This window comes from Pteropus medius, unplaced genomic scaffold (assembly GCF_902729225.1).
Source record: "Pteropus medius unplaced genomic scaffold, Ma_sr-lr_union100, whole genome shotgun sequence".
NCBI classification, from domain to species: domain Eukaryota; kingdom Metazoa; phylum Chordata; class Mammalia; order Chiroptera; family Pteropodidae; genus Pteropus; species Pteropus medius.
This window is the reverse complement of record NW_024345479.1, coordinates 620,358-641,036: the sequence shown is the minus strand read 5'-3', so window position 1 is coordinate 641,036 and position 20,679 is coordinate 620,358. Positions and strand designations below refer to the sequence as shown.

The following is a 20,679-nucleotide window of genomic DNA, read 5'->3' as shown; positions in this document are numbered from 1 at the left end:
GAACATTGTGGGAAAACTTTTCTCCCCTCAGAGACTCCTTCACAATTTACCCAAATAAAATAGCAGTCTGGTCACTATTCTCAGTCTGCTTTAGTTTTCTTCATATCATTTATCACTTCCTGACATTTCATCACATATTTGTTTACTGTCCTCTCAGGAGGATGAAATCACCATGAACATAATGACTTTGTTTTTGTTCACTGTTCCTTCTCTTGGGCCTAGAACAGTGCCTGGCGCATAAGCAGTCAGTAAAATTTGTTGTTGTTGCATAAATAAATGTGTACACGCAGTTTAGTCAAATCTATCAGCTCTTTTCAAGTTATTATGGAACAAGGTATCAGGATGAAATACCAAGGTAATTCATTGAAACAGATTTTATCATTTGGATGATTTCATAATTTGGATGAGAGTATATTTACAATGGTCTATTTGTCCCTTCATAACATATACCACAATTTGTAATTTTTCCTATTAGTTTTTCTTGATTTGTTTTTGTCTATCTTCTGAACTCTCAACAGGAAGTGAAGGGAACATATTTATTCACTACTGTGTTCTCAGTGCCTTGTACAGTGGCTTGCCATGGTAAGTAGTCAATAAACATTTGTTGAGTGATTAAATACATACCAAATATTTGGTAAATATTTCACATGTCCTGCTGGCTGAGCATATTACAGTAGCCTATTATTGTTTTAAGGAAGACTACAGTGATATGTCATCTATGTGGGGGTACTATATAAACATCACACTATTTTATTTTGTCTTACGTTTTACATTAATTCTTAATTTTTACCGAAGAATGGAATGCTGAGCTCTTAGAATTTGTCAGAGTATTTTTATAGCTCTAAATATGAACATATAATTATTTTCTAAAATGCCATTTGAAGAATAGCCGGCAAATATAAGGTAGCGACCACCTTATTTTGATAAATACAATATGCTTTAATTCTACTACATTGAAATGCTTTGATGTAAGTAGAAAACAGATTTTGCCTACTACTAGTCAAAAATGTGAAATAAAAATACACTAAATAATACAGAATCATTTTTATTTTGCTTTTTAACTAAGAATTACGAATGCATGGAATATGAGAGGACTTATTGAGATTATCATGTAACAATTTAAATATGTGATTTAGGGAAAAAAAAAAACACTCTCCTCAATCATATCAATAAAATTTAGACTCTAAGTGCTTTTCTTCATATGATAAAACTCTTCATGCCCATTATTAGGCTATGCCTGCACCTTCTATAAGCTGATTCCTTACCCTTTCTCACCAGTCTTTATCCTGTCATCAAAAAGTATTCCAAATATGCAGTGACTGCACCTCTGTCCTCAAAATATGCTCTCTTCTGCTTATTTATAGGCAGTTCCATCTTCAATGCGTGATGTTCTGACAAGGGAAATGGTTTGTATCTTTGGTAAACCATCACGAGGACTTCTCTAAAGACTGGAAAATGGATTTGCAATCTTATTTTTAGCCAAAAATGAGAACTAGTTGAGCATGCTTAGTTGAGCATAGTATTCATAAGCATTCCAAACAACCCAAATAGCCTGGGATGCAGAATATTGTACTTTCTGAAAGGATAAGGTGTCTACATTGACCTTATCTATCTGGATGTGTCTTAGGAGTCCCGAATAAAGCAGACCCTCGGGCACTTCGAAACCTTTGAAAGGGTTTCAAAGTCTAATAAATAGCTCATAATGTTGTAAGCATATTGAAAACCACACACACAAAAATAAATGTTCACTAACATAAATAAATGATATGAGTGGGTGGGATTTAGGAGGAATTTTGTCTCAATAATAAATACCTCTTTATTAGGTGCTTTCCCTTTTAAAAGTAAAATATAAACCTTTGTAAAGAAACACATCACTCCCTCTGAAGACTTCTGAAACATTTTGGCCAGGGTCATGCCATAGCCAAACTGTGGTTGGTGGGGAAGTACATGACAGAAGGCTCCCAATGCAAATGGGCCAACTGAATGAATGAATTCTAGCTTGGGGAGGGGCGGGGGAAGTGAAAACGTATGCAGGGATTTATTTGGATTCATGTGTACAATGTAAAGCATTTTATAATTCTTATCCTCCATCCCACCACCACCACGCCATCCCATCCCATGCTAGGGCCAGAGAGTCTAAAATGGGGTTAAAGTTCTGAAGATAACGGCAAACTCGTCTAAATAGTTATTCAAGATCTAATCTCTTAAACCATTCTGTGCTTCAGCTTCTTTATTTTGTCAAATGAGAATAATGACACTTAAACGTCGCTCAGGGGGTTGTTGTAAGAATGCGTTAATATGTGTAAATGTTTAAGACAGTGCCTGGCTCATAGTAAGTGGTCGATATTATTCTGATTTTTACAACGTTAAACTTACAAAGGTGGCTTCCTTCTCCCCATCTCCAGTTTTAACTTACTTCAACAAACTATACCTTTCCAAAGTCAATCCTCCACAAAGAGCTCTTTGCTCACCTTTCTCCTTAACCAATATCCTGCGGTACAAACTTTACCTTCCTTTTAAAAGATGATACAGTCTTCCCATTTTTTAATCCATTTCGCTGGCACAAAGGATGGATGAGAACGGGTGGGGAGTGGTGACAAGGCACTGGGAGGATGTTCTCACCTCACATCTGAATGAGAGAACTGAGAATTGTGAGGGGTGGTATAACGAGAGCCAGACTGCCATAGGTACAGTATGTCTTCCCTTAACGTCGGTGGGTTCTACGACTTTAAGTGAAATGATGTATAATGAAACCAATTTAACTATAGGCTAATTGATATAAAAAAGAGTTATTAAGTTTTTATGGCATCTCATCAATATTATAATGAAACAACAGTGAATGAAATGACCTGCTGTATACGAGACTCAAGGGAAAAAAAAAGAATCTTATTCCTCCCAAGGACACATCTGACCCCTACTAATTAAAATATAAATTAGTAGCAACAAATATTTTGATTCATCTAATAAATAATAATAATTTCAGAAATAAGATTGAAAAATGAATTAAAATAACAGTTATTAGTGTTATTATCCACCATCCAGATTTATCATTTACTGTCATTTACTGAACACTTAGCTATAATATTTATTACAATAAGTGCTTTTATGAATCTACTCCTTTAATCCTCACAAAACTGTAGGAGGTAGGCACTATTATTATCCCCAGTTTATAGATGAGGGAAACTGAGGCTCAGCAAATTAAATAGGGTTGTAAAATGGTGTAAGAACTTTGGAAAACAATCTGGCAGTTCTTCAAAAGGTTAAACATGGAATTACAATACAACCCAGCAGTTCCACTCCTTGGTACATGCCTGAGAACTGAAAACATATTTCTACAAAAACTTGCATACAAAAGTCCATAGCAGCATTATTCATAACAGCCAAAAAAATAGAAACAACCCAAATGTCCATTGATGGATGAACAAATAATATGGATGTAAATGGAAAAATGGGTAAAATGGAATATTATTCAGACATAAAAAGAAATAAAGTACTGACACATGCCATGACATGGACGAACCTTGAAAACATTATGCTAAGTGAAAGAGGCCAGACACAAAAGGCCACACATACTCTAAATTCCATTTATATGAAATGTCCAGAATAAGCAAACCTCTAGAGGCAAAGTAGATTGACTGGTGGTTGCCAAGGGCTGGAGTAGTTGGAAGTGACTTTTAATGCGATGGGTTTCTTTTTGGGGTGAAATACTTGCTCCAGGTCCCACACTACTGAGGGGCACCATCTGGGCTGGGTCTGGGCAGTGAGTAACATGCTCCCTTTGTCTTGAGGACTTTTGGTGGTTGATTATATGGTTTTTCGTACTTTTTTGTACGTTTGCTATATTTCATAATTTAAAGAAAGAAAAAGGCTAAGAAATTAGAGTAAGAAACCTAACACTGCAAGGCTCTGATTTAGGCAAACGCTTGGTCTAGCTCCGGATCTGAAAAGTATAAGGCAAGGAACCAGGATTCGAAACTGTTAACCATATCAGCACCATTTAATGACTACGGGACTTTGGATAAAATATAAAGAGCAAGTTCCCTAGCTGTGTCAATGGCGACACTAGTACATGTATTTGGTGGTGGTAGTTATCTAGTAGTAGGAACTTGGCGGAACAGAAAAATTAAATAGTAGTAATAAAGGATTAAGACTTTGTTCATATTAAAATTGGCCTAATATCAAGATAGAAGGTTAGAGTAAAACTTGCCCATCTAGAAGTAGGTCAATATCAGAGCCAGCTGCTCTTAAAAAAATTTCTAAATTCTACTTTGTAAGTAATCAGGAAGGCAATTCTCTAACGAAATCAGATTATTAAACAGATGGAAAGAGAACAGAAAGAATAAAAGTATTTGGCTTATAAACAAACAAGGAAAAATTTGCCCAGGCAACATCGAGATGATAATATTCTGGGAAAACAATCAGTCATAAATCTTTACATCACAGCCAAATCATTACATATTATTTAGAGAAGAAGAGAAAGCAAGTGAAGGAGGGAGAAGGGAAGGAAAGGTAGAGAAGAGGGAAGGAAGGAGGAGGGGAACTATTTGCTAAATATAAAGGTCAAGTCTTAATCAGTGGGTTATCATATATTTAAAACTCTCACCTAAATATATCTTGGCCAAAAACACACAATCTCAAAAATAAAGAGAGTACACTCAGAAAGATCATCGTAGCTGCTAAAACCATTAAGTGATACTTGTTGGGAACAGGATATTCACACAGTGTCAAAGTAGTACCGCGTATGTTGCTATTATTCGCAAAGGGAAAAAAGTACATTTTCAGTGGAAAAAGCTGGCAAATGACACCTTAACCAAGTAATCAAACATCCCTAATCATGGGACAAACGGACATTTTATGTCTCCAGATGTGATACACTGAAAAGAACGTTAAATAAACTAAATGTTTTACCTCTACTCATGAAGAAACAATTAGGCAAATCTAAACTGTGAGACTCTTATGAAAAACAGAAAACTGTGGAACTGTTCTAAGTTAAAGGAAATTAAAAGGACATGATAACTACCCACATCATAAATTAAAAAAAAAACAAAAACAAAAAACCCTATAACTCTAAAACACTACTAGGACAATTAAATATTAAAAATTTTTAATTTAAATGTCGACTATATCTTGGGTATTATTGTATCAATATTAAATTTCTTAAGAATGATGATGGCATTGAAGTTACATAGAATGACTTTGTTCTTGGTAAATATATATTCAAGTATTTAAGGGTAAAGTCATGATGTCTGCTACCTATTTTCAAAGGAGAGAAGGAGGAGGTGTTACCTAAACGTAGTAACTGTGAACAATTGGTCTACCTAGGCAAAGTGTATGTGAGTGTTCATTGTTCTATTCTTTCAACTTGTCAGTAAATAAAAAAAAATTTTTAATCAAAATTAAGGGCAAAAATTCCAAATAAAGAAGAAAAAAAGTACTGAAAGTAGAGGTTTGACTCTCATCTTGAAATTGTCCCTGGCGGTACATAAAAATCTGGACTTCTCAGATTCTGTGCTGCAGCTGGTAGGATGCTGTCATACAAGACAGGCTCCCTCCTGCCACATGGGCCTGCAGCTTGAATGCATGTGCATTATCATTCTTTCTGTGTCGAAATCCATTTAGCAACTTGAACAACCCATTTAGGAAGAAGCTACATCACTACCACTTCCCAGATAAGAAAAACATTTGCTGTAGCCCATAATGGCCATCCGCATTATGCAAAAGTAAGAAATGATTTGAGGCTGTCATGTAGACCTATGTCAGCCTCAGAATTTCTAATGAAGGTTAATCTCTCTACCCATTTTATACCATTAATCAAGAGCAACTAACTCAGAATATGTTTCTTGTACAGTGTAAATCCTTTGGCTCAGGACATAAAAATTCCTCAGCCACTAAAATATACTGAGTTTCCATACCATTTAGATGAAAGAGAATTTCTCTCTTGTTCTTAAGTTTTTTCCTTTAAAAAATAAAGGCAATTTATTAATGAATCTACACACATTCCTAACATTTTCCCCATTAAAGATCACAACCTCCCTCTTAATTGAGAATTATAGTATTAAGTTTCCACCTAGCAAAATTAATTTTGAAGGGCACTTTGCACTAGGTTAACTCCCAGGGACAACCATTAGTTAGATATAATATACAATAGTGAAGAACTGGTAATAACCTAAATATCCAAAATAGGAGAATAAACTAGAACATTTTAATTTGATGGAATATAGTGCAACAATTTAAAATGTAAAGGCTATATTTAAATATAAGGCTATGTAGACACATTTTTAAAACGTATAAAGAGAATGGTAAATGAAAAGTGTACACAATATATATGCTGGAGGACAAATATCAGAGACAGGTCAAAGAGAACTGTAAACCGTTGTTACATTTCAGTTAAGTTTTGGTACAATTTTTTGTAAAGTTTTTTTAAATTAACTTTTGTTTAGAATGTAAAATTTAAAATATAAATTTAATAGTCATGGGCAATTGGTACGACTCACTATCTCCCTCAGGAACCAAGCATAAAAGAATATGCAAGACACAGGAAGAAATATTTCCCATGACAGCACCAAATTATGGCACTTTCTTACAAATTAGGTCATCCTGATTGAAGTAGGACATGAAATAGTAAAAATTCAGAATTATAAAGTTTTTTAAAAAATAAATGCAATTCTATTATTTTCAAATATATAGCACTGGTTTAAGACTATTAATAGCTACGCTTAATTTGTAATTTTGACATCTATTTATGTAATACTTTATTTAAAGGCTTTCAAATGCCTTGTACCCAATAACTATTCATATTACTTTGTTTAATAAACCTTTCTTCCTGAAATAGTATAAAGGTAAATGGCACAAAAATATATTTTGAAGTATTTTTTGAAGTCCAGAAGAAACAAAAAATGTTTATGTGGAGGAGAGTAGATGAAAACAGATGAACAAAATTTGGTAATTTTTGGACTTGAGTGATGAATCTACAGGAATTCATAATATACTATTCTCTCTTATTTTGTGTGTTCGAAAATGTTCCTACCAAACATTGAGAATACTAAAAGGAAAAAAAAAAGTAAACTAGAACTGAGACCAGCTTGAAGACAAGTGATCGTGGAGGTAGTGAAGTTTAAATTTAGGTTTTATTGTGATTTCTGAAAGAAACGTGAAAAATAGAAAAAAAAGGACTATTTGGGAAAGTCATATTTCAAGACAAGAAATAATACTTAGGGTCATATTTGGCTCTTTTTTCATCTTTGATATGACAAAGCGACTGTCCCTGTAAACTTGTACCAATTGTAATTAGAATGAATTGCACAGAAAACCCCTCACAGCAGTGCAAGAATTCCTTTTCAAAAACTACACTTTCCTTACCCTTAATAACACACCTGAATAAAACCGGCCTACAAGAAAGTCCTTGATAGTTCCAGGGTAACAATGCAAGGCCACTAGAAGGCTACAGTTACAAGATCAGATCCCACAAAGCCTTAGCCATTGGTTCTTAACTTTACTCCTAAACTTTACTCCTATTCAAAGGCCAACAGAACTGGCGGGGTTGGGGTGGGAATCTTCCTGCTTTGTTGATATGAACTTATTTTGTGCTCAGAGCCAGAGCCTGTATCTAAAGCCACAGCAAGGTTTGTATTCCCTCTTGGATTCTTCACTATCTCAGGAAGGTTGAAGAGATCGGGCCAGTTTCTAAGAACAGAAAGGCAGCACTGTAGGGCAATCATGCTAAGGATGCCCTGAGATAATTCTCCCTGGGTTGCACTCCACATCTTTTATGTACATCAACACCAGCGCTCACCCAACCATCTCTACTCTCTACAGAAAACCTGGGGAAAAGACCAAACTACACCGGAAATGCACACCTATCCACTGAACCCGAACCAAGTGCAGAAGAATATAGTATTTGCCCCCTCTTTTCAAGTAGCTGTGTCCTTTGCCTTTACCAATAATCATAATCTACTTCATTTTTGCTCATAGTTATTTGAACGTAAATCTTTTCAAAAAACAAAATAGAAAATGAATCTAAATATGTTTTGGTTAAAATAATGGAAGACTAAAATCTTCTCTTTTAAGAGAGAGAAATGCCTCCTCAGCTAGTTCCTTTGTCTGCTTTTTGGATGATCTGCCATTTGTGAAGTCCGAATGCAGCTTTTTGAAGATAATGCCAATGTGTGGGGTGGAACACTCACTGTTTAAATAAAATGAGTCCTGCAGAAAAGATGGGTAACAGGAGCTAAGAAAATCATTCTAATTCTGAGATGAAATGACATTTAAATAAGAGCTCATCGTGTCTTAGAAAATCAAAATGTTTGGTCTCTTGGGAGAAAAAATGTTATCCAGTATAAGAATAATAATGATATCAGGACATTCAACATTAAGATGAATCAAAACTGTGCACAAAGTAACATTTACCACAGCATCAACACTGGAAATTTGTAATAAAATACAATTACTTTTGCTAAAACAATCTTCTTCTGGAAACAGATTCTCTCTCACTTTATATGTACTGGGATAGCTACACACAACTTAGTACCATGAACTTGAGTGCATGTTCCTACAACATACAACAGATGCACTGAAAAACCCCCACCTCTTAACTAACTGCTCTGGCCCCAAGACATCAGCCAGGATAACGGCAGAACTCTTCTGTGTCTATGCTTGTTCGCAGGCTGCACCCGTTACAGGAAGAAGCTAAGAGCAGCGATTTCCTTCCAAAAGGTCAGCTGCTTCAGACAGACCAAACAGAAAGCAGTTAATTCTTGCCAACTTCCCCTCCTGCTTCTGCAGCATGTACGCAATAGCATTTGGTTTCCAGTAAAGCTCCAAAGAAAAACAAAACAAACGTGAGACCCACAACCTATGCAATGTCAAGTGTCTCACTTGACTAAATTGAAGACAAAAAGCTCACATGAAGCTGCACTTTTTAAACAGCAGGGAAACTGTAAAGAACTACCAGATTCGCTGTGGACTTAAGGATGAGGCAAAAGACCATCCTAGACTTTACACTAATCCTCCAGAAGTCTTTACCTAAAAATATAATGGTATTTTGGCTATAATAAATGTGACAACACGTAAGGTCCCTAGCTGATTGGTATAAAAGTGAATCTTCAGCTTTCCTCTTCTCAAACTGAAGTCAAATCGTCGTCCAACATGCTAAGGCACTGGCCGGGTTCAATACTGATAATCAGCTAAAGCAAATATACAGCGATTATATAGTTTCTTAAATTAGACATGGAGAAAAGACTGTACAACTAAGAACAAAAAAAAAAAAAAGAGGAAGAGGACAGAAAATATGATTTTAAATCTTCTTTAGGTAGTAATTCTACAGTAGTTACAGAATAATACTGGATACACACCCAGCCCCAAAGAAACAAAGCGTAGACTTCTTTAAATTAGGTGAGCATCTATGCGTTCACTTTTCCTAGGGGCAACAAAATTAGATCCTTTTGAGTATAAAAGTGAAGAATGAAGGAAAAATAAAGACTTTTTAAGTTTTCTCAGCCAGATTGGTTCCTGGTTTAGCTGTCTACATACGACTTACAAGAAAATGTGACAGGTCCTTCAGAAGGGCTCCTGCAGCATGTCATAGGTTCTATGTGGTTTCTAACTCGTTAGTTTCAGGTTGTGGTGGCAACAGAGACATCAGGCTTTTTGTGAGACAAGCTCCTGTTCTAAAGATTCTACGCTTTGATGATGGAAAGTATGTAACCCACTCTGAGACTACCCCATTTGAAAGGAAGGCAGTTTGGGGTTCAAGGAAAAACATTAGTTTGTTATATATGCTAAATTAACAACTGCTGCCCACACTAGCAACTGTTTCACATTGGAAACAAAATAAACGATTACATTTTCAAGTCTTTCCTATACTTACTCACCAAACATTACATAACAGCAAAGGAATTAGCACAGAAAGGAGAAAAAAGAGGGTTCTAGCGGTCGTAATAGTAATAACAGTAACGGTAGTGATAATAAATATTCAAGGAGTTCTTACTATGTCATGAACTCATGCACAGTTTTATGCTCTTTATATGTGCTCTCATTTAATCCTCTGATTATTTTGTGTGAGTTTATTATTTTTGTTCTCTAGATGAGGAAACAGGCTTAAGGGTTAGGAAATTTGCCCAAAGTCCTGCAGCAAGGAAGTGAAAGAACTGGGATTAGAACCTAGGGCACATGTTCTCAACCCCGGCAGTTTATTTCTTAAAACCTTTCACTGAACGAAATGAGTTTTTCCCAACAATACCTGTGGTTTAAGACTGCTTTACAATAAAAGCTACACATAAAGTACAACTCACAAATAGATACAAAAAATTATTTGACAATCCAAAAATGCTTTCCTTAAAGGTCAGAGAACATCGAGATGACAACCCTTCAAACGACCAAAGGAAGCCATATTAGGGGTTTGGTGGTTCGCCTTCACGCCTCTAAATCAATCAGAAGTTGGCTAAAAGATTTAGATTGTAAAAGACAGTGGGAGGAGAATAACGAGAACAGTTCTAGGGGTGAGTAACTTTCCAATGAGGCCAAAACCTAGATCCTGACCACTTGTGGTCAGAGTTAACATTGTGACATTTCCTATAAGGTGAGTGAGTGGTTGGTTATATTCGTTATATTTGCTCCCAAATTCCTTATTGGGTTTCCATTAGCTACACTATTATCCATCGTTAATATTTACCAGAGAACATCCTAACCCCAGGTTTTCTGCTGGCTGAAAACATTTCTCATTGAGGACAATAATTATTAATACAATTGAGAAAACAACTTTGGATATAATCCTACTGAGTAAGATAGGATAGTAAAGATACTGAAGTAAGTTGTCACCTGGATAACTGTTCACATTTCACCAATAATTAAACACCAACTTACCTAATGCTGACGTGCATATGGAGTTACACACCAGGTATAAATGATAAATTCTGTGATAGCTGATTAACACTAAGATGAAAAACATAAAAATAACCATGTTACTGTGCAAGGTGTACATTAAATAACTGGCTGAATGTTAGACGATCACCTGGGTACACCAAGCCATGCCACCAAGAAGTAATTACCCTGATGTAAGAAGACAACTTCTGAATGTAACTTGGGATAAGGACACCGGGCAAGTCCATACTCCTACGAAAGGTGTCTCATTCGATCTTTAACACCTTTGGCTAAAAAAGAATCAACACAACACTTGTATCCTAAACCCTTTATCATTTTGATCATCCTAGTTTTAAAAGGTGGAATGATTACCTCTCTGGAATTGCAATGTGCCCAACACTCTGGGCATAAGAACCAAAGCAATTTTGAGTCGCCTGCTGCTCAACGACTACATTGTAAGTTATCCCAGGGTAGGAACCATATCTCATTCATTTTGATGCCCTCAACACAGTACATGGTACATGATAGATGTTCAATAATTGTGTGTTAAATTAAATATAATTTTTGTAGACCTCTGTGTTACAAAAAGAACCTAAATTGGGGGAAATGGCTGGTAGGTCAGTTATTTCCTTAAGATGTTATTTTTAACACTGGGGAGGTCATTAACTTGAATCCTTATTACAGGAATAATGGGACTGAATCACACTTTATAGAAACTGTGACGGAGGTTTTGACTCACCATTGGTGCTAATCAAGGTAAATATAATCGCAAGTTGTGTCACTCCATAAACATCGTGACAAGTTTGTAAAATAGAGCTAACACCTCCTTACAGCGATTTCGAAGAGGACAATTACATGAAATGTGATGATGCTTACATGAGCTAAAATTCCAAAGAAAGCTTTCTCTTTATGCCCATGAAACTTTTTTTTTTCTTCCTTTAATTACGTCTCAAGAAAGAAGCTGAGTATAAACGGAAAGCACAATGTTTATCAACACTGCACTCCTTCGGTTACCATGTACATACACACCAAATTCAATCCAGAAAGATTTCTTATTGTGCCAAAACAAGAGGATGAGGTCTACATCCAGAATGGAGATTAACGTTGGAAGGATGACTCAGGGCTCATGGCATCGGTCTGGTAGACGCTGAACCTATTTTTCATCTGAGAGTTCTTCAACTACAGAATCGAATGCCGCCTCAGGAAGGAATTTCAGTAAATACAGTCACGCTTGACTACAGACTATTTTTTATTCAAGACGTATGTCCATGTAGCAAAGTAAGTTTAGCAAATGAAAATACAGTCTTGAATCACTATGGATGTCCCCTACCCTTGCCAAAAATGACAAGCTGCTTGCTCAAAACTGTCACTAATTAGCAGCTGCTGCTGTAAAGAAAACCAAAATAAGTGCCAATAAAAGCATATTGAACTGAAAGGGGGCTTATGACAAGGAATGGGAAATGTGAGAATCTAGTTGTGACTAGTAAACTTTCTAAATGCTGCCAACTAAATGTGGGAGACCAGGGGGCAGGGCGATAATGGCGACAGATGTCCCTTCATATTTAAAGAGGAAGGATTTAGAAGAGTCTCCTGGCATCTGGAAAGACACAGAAATCCCAGGGCACTGAGGTTACTGAATTCCACCGCGACCATTTCCACCTCTCCAACAGGAGCCCATCTTGGTTTGGGGGGTAATTCTTCATTGTCGGTACTTGTCTCTGGCATACTTCCACCTGCATTTTCACACATCATAAAAACTGAACTTTAAAAATACCTTCCGTATTCTAATGGCTTCGGCCCAAACTCTTATGGTTGAATCTAGTTGTTGACCCTTCACTTTACAGGTTGAAAAAAATAGATCAAGAACAGCAGAAGTGATCTGTCCAGTGTAAGTGAGCAGGGGATACGGTGGTACAAAATCACTTTACTGTTCAGTATAAGAGGCTCTAAAATCACTCAGATTAAGATCCTGCTTGAAATCTAAATTGCATGGACTACTTTTCAAATCATTCTCCAAGGTTCTCCCTCTCTCCTTCTCTTTGTTTCTTAACCAATCAGATCTCCCAGAATAATTCTCTTTTTCCCTCAACAAGGTTAGACTGATACAGAGCCATTACTATTTTATTTATATTTGGACCACAGGGTCAGGTTGTCTCTGTAGCAACTACTCAGAAAAATGAGAGTGAGAAAGAAAAAATAAGGGACGAAGGGTAGGAGGAAGGGAGGGAGGGAGGGAAGAAGATATAGTGCAAACGGGAAAACAGACAAAATAAACAAGCATGAGCATATAATTTCTTAATGAAGCTGCAATCAAAATCTCTTTTGTACCTGCTGTTCCCTTGTGTAATGTTTGTCTTAATGTCTGTATAAACAATTATAACAATGTATCAGTAATTTTCTGTTCACAATCAGGCTATAAGGAGAACAATTTGCTTTATGAAACACGGAGAAAGACTAATCTCTGATATTACTGTCAGTGCAGGTTTATCAGCAAGACTTGAAGGAGATAAGCCTACTGACATACAGATTAGGAATCACATTTTCAGATCTTTAATAACCCCCTAGCGGTCTGCAACAAGCTGTTGAATTAACTTGTCTTTAGATACTTATTATGCATGCATTGCTTGCTAGGTCTAGGTACAAAGCAAAACTAGAAATCCAGCCGGGAGGAAATTGTCAAGTCTCCAAGCAAAAGGGTCATATTTAAAAACAAAAACAAAAAACAAAAAACAGACACAAAGAGACAAAATTATATAATTCCACTTATATGAGGTACCTAGAGAAATCAAATTTATATAGAGAGAAAGAAGAAGGGTGGTTGCCAGGGGCTGCGGGGGCAGGAGCGTGAGAATTATTGCTTAAGGGGTACAGTTTCAGTTTGGGATGATAAAAAAGTTCTGGAGATCAATGGTGGGTGATGGTTGCATGACATTGTGAATGTACGTAATGGTACAGAATCGCACACTAAACATGGTTAAAACAATTTAAACAAAATTTTCATGGGGGAAAAAGCCAGTTCTTGCCTAGGTGAATTTCACATATTTAACTCTGAAATCCAAAGGAAACAGAGAATCGGCTTTTCCTTCTCTTTTCTTTCTTCCGCAGTAAAAGGCATACTGAGCGTTGATGTCTTGGAATACACCCTCTCTATTGAGATTAAAGAGGAATAAATGGAATCAAGGTATCTTCAACACCAACCAATGCTTATTACCAGAGATTAGTATCTGCCCACCATAAACAAAGGTACATGAATTAATCCTCTCACAGAAACAGTATTTATTTAATGAATACTTACTGAGCATCTGTCACATGCCAGGCTCTGTTCCAGGTACTGAGGACATAGCAGTGAACAAAAGAGACATGCTTTTTATGAACTTAGGTTCTAGCATCTAATATTAAATATTTAAAAGTTTAAATAAATACAGCCTATGCTATACTTTCCCATTTTTGCTTTTAATTTTCTTCTTTTTATTTCTGTTGTTGGAAAAGGATACCACTTGACTATTACAGAACTGTACAGGTAAACTGTACAAAGTCTATACATTCAAACCAATATTTGGAAAAAGGTTTTCAAAGCATCTCAACAAAATCAGACTAACAAGGGTGATGGCTGACTTTCGTGAAAGGCTTGACAATGTGAAAGCAATTTCTGATGAAACCTCGACATCTGTTCATCCCTGCTGAAAGCTGATCATCTTTACGGAGCTATAGTAAGTGCGAAACAAATCGGGTCTAATCAAGGATTCCATGGTTAAGAACATTTCAGTATGGTATTAGTCCAGCTTTTTTCCAGGATATAGTTTTATTTAGAGGATAACTTTCATGCTTGCCACAATCAAATCAAATCATTTATCTTTCAAAGACGATTTGCAGATTCAATCTCCACAAGGTACTAAAAATATAGAGCATCGTTAAAAATTCACAACGGGACTCGAGTTGCCACCCACCAATGCATAGCAGCACAAGGTGGTAGGTGGCTAGCAAACATTTAGTCTCTTCTTTTTCCCACAGAATAAAATATGGGTCAGATTCTACTCAAACAAGAAATACCATCACAGTAAAAAACTAGGTATAACAAAAATATTTTGAAATACTTGAAAATGTGCCATTCGTTTCTCAAGTCGACACAACAATCTCTTGTTCAATATAATGAATACAATGAACTTTAAAACAAAAGAATCAGACTCCTTGGAGCATAACAACTTTTGCATATGCTCTTAAATTTTCGTTTAAGAAAATATTTTAAATATTCTAACATAGGTTGTCGTATTAGAAAAAAATATTTTTACTTTATGGAAATAATCCTCAATTTTATTGAAGAATTAATAACCTTCAATAAAGTACATATCCAGGATGTTTTAAGTGCTAGAATTAACCTACTTTTGGTACCACACTAAAATAAAGGGGTTCCGGAAGCCCACCTAGTACTAAAAGCTACTCGATATTTTATTTAACATTAAAAAGCCAATTAATTTGGTTTAGATGTCAACCAATATTCAAAGTAACACAGAAGTTCTATCCATTTCTTCAAAGGTTCCTTCTAGAATCAGAGATCTAAAGAGACCATTAAGATAAACTAAATAAGCAGGTGGGCCTTAGGATGGAGGGTTTAGGCATTACCTAGATTACCTAGGTTCCATAATCTCTCTAACCAAGTCGGCCACCTGAAGCTCTATTTGTCCAGTCTTCCACACATAGTTGCAGTTATCACCCCATCTATAAAGAACTAAAAATTGCACCCCTCCTTTAGGTACCTCTTAAGACTAAACTAACATTAGAAGAAATGAAAAATGTGAAAGGAAAAATTTCATCTGTAACTAGAAGTTCCCAAATTTCAAGCATAAATTATAAATGTACCATAAAAATGAATAGTCACTAAGACCAAAAGATGAACATGATTTTCTAGACAAACTCAGTTTCAAACACACACACACACACACACACACACACACGACATGCACACACACTTGGAAGCAAAACAAATTAACAAAAAACTCTGCCTAAAAGTGATTTGATAGTTGAGTAATACCTAAAAAATAACGGGTTGTTTTAGTTCCAGATTGTAAGCAAAGTCATACAGGTGACAAGAGACAATGTAGGCTGATTCATCAAAGTTCAATACTCAGGCCCTTGCACCTTTCTGTAATAACAAGTGATTCTCAACCTCTTCCTGTACCCTCTTCTCTGCCACCTTTCAAATGGAATCATATTTCATAATCCATATGCATGTTCATTGTTTGGAACATGGAACGTTTTCTCAAAGTAACAAAGTTATAAAGAGATGAAGAATTCCTAGGTAAGCCCCAAAACCTCAGTGGATATACAATCCTACAAAATCTAATTATCCTTTATAATTTTGTTTCTAAAGAAAAAGATGTTAGAATTTCTAATCAGAAATACCATTAATAACAAAATAATGCTCCTGTTCTTGTGGGTTCCCTGTCCCGGCTCCCAAGCAGCACCAGCGGGAGAAGTCTTCCTCCCAAGAAAAGGAAAAAGACCTCCGAGGACATGGATGATGCTTCAACCAGGCCTTGGTGCAACAGTTCCCAAAACAGGGAGTGAATGCGTGCGTGCGTGCGTGCGTGTGCGTGTTCGGGAATGCTGTCTGGTGGTAATTTAGGGGTGTCATTTTCTTCAGGTAAGAGCAGCTTCTGCTTGCTTATAGAGCCATGGCTTCAGTTCCCAAAAGGCAAGAGTCCCTATTTGAATCTAAGTTATTTGTAAGCTAGATGTTAAAGTAGGAGACAGTTATACTTTATTTCTATAGAAAGCCTATAACTACACTGTCCAATGTGACAACCACTAGCTGTATGTGCAACAAGGCACCTGAAATGTGGCTAGTGTCACTGAGAAACTGAATTTTTAAGTTTCATTTCATTTAAATTAACTTAAATGTAAACTTAAAAGCTAATGCTCAATTAAGTTATCGGAAAACTTCCAAGTATATTTGGAACAACTTGGGTATGTGAAATCTACTTTATCAGATGATAGAGATTTTCTGAAATCTGAACGTGTATTTCTGGTGAAAATTTTGCATCCAAATTGAGATATGCTGTAAGTATAAAAAACATATTATATTTTGAATACTAAAAACAAAAAAGGAATGTAAAATATCTCTTTAATAGTTTTTCTATTGATTGTATGTTGAAATGATAATATTTTTATATACTTGGCTAAAGAAAAATATTATTAAAATTTATTTCACCTGTTTCTTTTTATTTTTTTTAAGGTGGCTACTATAAAATTACATTTATATTTGTAATGGATAGCGCTTATCTATAATATTTTACTATTTCCTATATAACTTTTGTTTACAGTTTTCTAGTCTATATATGTCTTATTTGTAACATTTATAACTTTCCTTCTACATTTTGCTTAGAAGGAAAATTTTTTGAAAGCAATCCTAAGCTTTTAAATTAAAATTTAAAAATATATGTAGCCTTACTGTACTTACTAAAATATTAGCATAAAACTACACTATTTTGAGTTGAAACTGTACAGAGTATTGTTTTTGAAAATTACTATGCTGTTACATAATCTTTATAAAAAGATATATTTAAGAAGACTAGATCTAGTGATTCTTTAATGGAACTACTAGTGATTATCTACCAGCTGTTCAAAGAATGTGAAATTCATTGATTCTTATTAAAAATATACCCTAATGCATATTGCAAAAGAAGTTCATGCAAATTCTTACCTCTGAAAAAATTTTAATGACCTAAATTAAATACTCAATAATTAAAACAATGTGGTATATTCAGAAACACCCTGATCTATGGAACAGAATAGACAAGAAGCAGATCTTAACATATAGAAGGACTTAATATATAATAATGATGGTCTTTCATATCAGCAGGAAAAAAGAGGGAGCTGGAAGAAATGGTGCACTTTTATTTTTAAATAACTGGCTGGCAACTTGGAATTGATTTAGGTTCAAACTGTTAATATATGTAAAACACTGAACTCAGTGCTTGGCACATCTTGAGTGATCAATAAATATAAATTATTGTTATTTTTAGGAAAACAAAGCTACATTTCCACCTCACTTCTTACACAGAAATAGATTCCCAGTAAATCGAGAGACTGAATGCAAAAATAAATAAATAAATAAATAAATAAATAAATAGATAGATAGATAGATAGATAGATAGATAGATAAAAATAGAACCATTAAATAATCTAAAAGAAAATACAAATGAAAATTTAACAATCTTTGGGTATGGATGGTTTTACAAGCATGCCTTAATAGCAAGATCAGAGAAGAAAAGACTGCTAAATTAGACTACATAAAAATTTAACATTTTTATACTGCAGAAAATACTGCACAAGGTTGAAAGTCAAAAAAGAAGAAACTGGGAGGAAATTACTCGTAATATGTAAGACAAAAAGATCTTTGGGAAAACTCAAACACCTATAATAGAAAAACAGGCAAATTATATTAAAAGGTAAGTTACGAAGAAGAAACAAAATGGCCAATAAACATGTGAAACACTGTCCAACCTTGCTAGAAATCAAAGAAATACAAACAAATATGAGAGGCTAGGAAAGATATAAAGGCTGTCAATACTCAGTTATGGAAGATGTGGGGAAATGGCCATCCCTTCATGCACTAGTTATTGGTGAGCACATCTGCTGGGATAGTCTTTTTGGAGAGCAGTTGGTGCTATCTATGCAAATGACTCAGCAACTCCACTTCTAGAACTTACATTAAGGAAACAGTCTGGTAAATATGAAAAAATCCACTCAGCCCAAGGATCTGCACCACAGTGTTGTTTATAAAAATGAAAAAATGGAAACAACCTAAATATTCATTAATAGATTAAATAAATTATGGGAGGGCTATACAATGAATATAGATCTTAAAATGTTAAAGTAAACTAATATTTATTAAGTTTCTGGGGGAAACAAGTTCCTCCTGAGCCCTCAAATAACATGATCAGACTAGAGGTTTGTATTAACTGTAAATTTGGATTATTTGTTATCTCTTCTCCATATTCCCTAACCCCATTCCTGTGTTAATGGGGAGTTGGTTGTTTATATTAGGGGCTTGGAACTAGAGACCATGAACCTCCCAAAGTATAAGCAAAGTTTTATGTGTATGTATATTTTATTGGGAAGAGAGTTAATGGTTTCATCAAAGTCTCAAAAGGTCCCCTAATCCCCAAATGGTTAAGAACCACTGGCATATATAGTTTAACAGGTCAAGGTGTTGTCTAATTTTGCCTTAAAAAGCATATATGGAGAAAAAAAAGCACATGTGATTGTACAGCCCATTCATTCACTATTCAACAAATACTTAGTATTTACCAAGTCTTACCTTGATTGGTAGCCAAATTACCAAAAAATCTTGGAATACATTTCTTTACACATTTTGGAAGTATTCTAAACACACACACACACACACAGCCTCAAAAAGCCTTCTAGCAGCTATGAGACAAAAAGCTGATCAAAAAGTTTCAAACAAAATTATAATGTTAACTTCTGAAAGAAGTAATTTTTTTTACAGTCTTTTGAATCTTACATATATTTGAGCTTCTTTAAGGAGATGACCTTAATATTTATGGACCAGAAAAAGACATCTTTGTGAAGATAGCCGAATTCTCAGTCAGATAAAGACTAGAACATAAACAAGTAACTAGGTTTAAATGAAGAAAGCAATAATAAATTATTTTATATATTAATTTTAAAAATGTGTTGTATAATTTGACTGATGCCATTTATAAAATATATGATGCTAAATTTGAGGTCCCAAATTTACAAGGCTTATAAAATATCCATGGTTTGATGAAAATAGTCAGACACACATAAGAAGAAACTGGTCTAATGTCACAATATCACAGTGATAAAAACAGATTACAGGGAAAGTCCGCAACTACAAATGAACTGAAACCATAGAAAAACATAATTTGAATTAAATGAGATTATCACATTTTCAGGAGGCAGAAGAGCAAGAAGTGATAAGCAAGAAGAACCATAAAATCAAAAGGATTTATTAATGAAGACATACTGGGAAATATATGTTTATAGCTTTATTTTCAATACATGAAAATATTTATCTTAATTTGAATTAACTATGTATTTAGGTTTTAAAAGCACTTAAAAGATACTACATGATTTCTTTTATGTATTGTTCTCAAAACTGACAAAATAAAATTCTGTTATAGTAAATTTCATTACAATAAGTTACAAGGCATAATCTAGGTTAAGGTAGATTTTTACTGAGATGAATTTTAAGTAAAATAAGTAGGTCTTCTGCTGGGCTCAAAAATATGTATTTTTAAGACTATAATTTTATTTGCTGCAAAGCAATAAGACCTAAATAGCCAAACTCCAGAATTCTCCTAAAACATCAACTTGTAATTTATTTTCATTTTTCTTCTTTAACATTTTAAAATGTTAAAATGCTTTTAAACACTGAAGTTAATTACACAAATTAAGGCAGAACACAAGTCTCTTGTTTTAACAATGACATATACTCAAAAGAAAGTATAATTCGCTAGAGATTTCCTTTAGTAGATATTCCCAGATGAATATCATATAAACAATTAGAGAAGTCATTAAGCATGACTAATGGATTATAAGAAAAATAAATCCATAAACCTAGCAACCTTTGTAAGTATCATGAAAGAGAAAGCAGTACAAAAGCAATGCAGAAAATATATTGAAATGATACGATGTTCGGGGTTGTAAGAAGTTAAAATAAACTAGACCAAATTTTTTTTTAAAGTCAAAAAAAACCACACACATCTTCAATATGAAATGAATGGTAACTTAGCAGAGCACATAAACAAGTAAAATGATATAATTTCTTTATTATAT

General features: G+C 34.7%; 1 protein-coding gene across 3 annotated transcripts in view; it reads right to left on the bottom strand.

The window, feature by feature from the left end:
• Positions 1-20,679, bottom strand: part of LOC120611100 (signal transducer and activator of transcription 5B) — a 54,489-nt gene that overhangs the window by 24,311 nt on the left and 9,499 nt on the right. The window contains exon 1 of one of the 3 annotated variants that reach the window (XM_039873448.1): positions 1,266-1,474. The exons of the other annotated variants lie outside the window; for them this stretch is intronic. The gene's annotated coding sequence lies outside the window, so the exon portion shown is untranslated. Of the gene's footprint in view, positions 1-1,265; positions 1,475-20,679 lie in introns of those variants that run through there. 3 annotated transcript variants of the gene reach the window in all.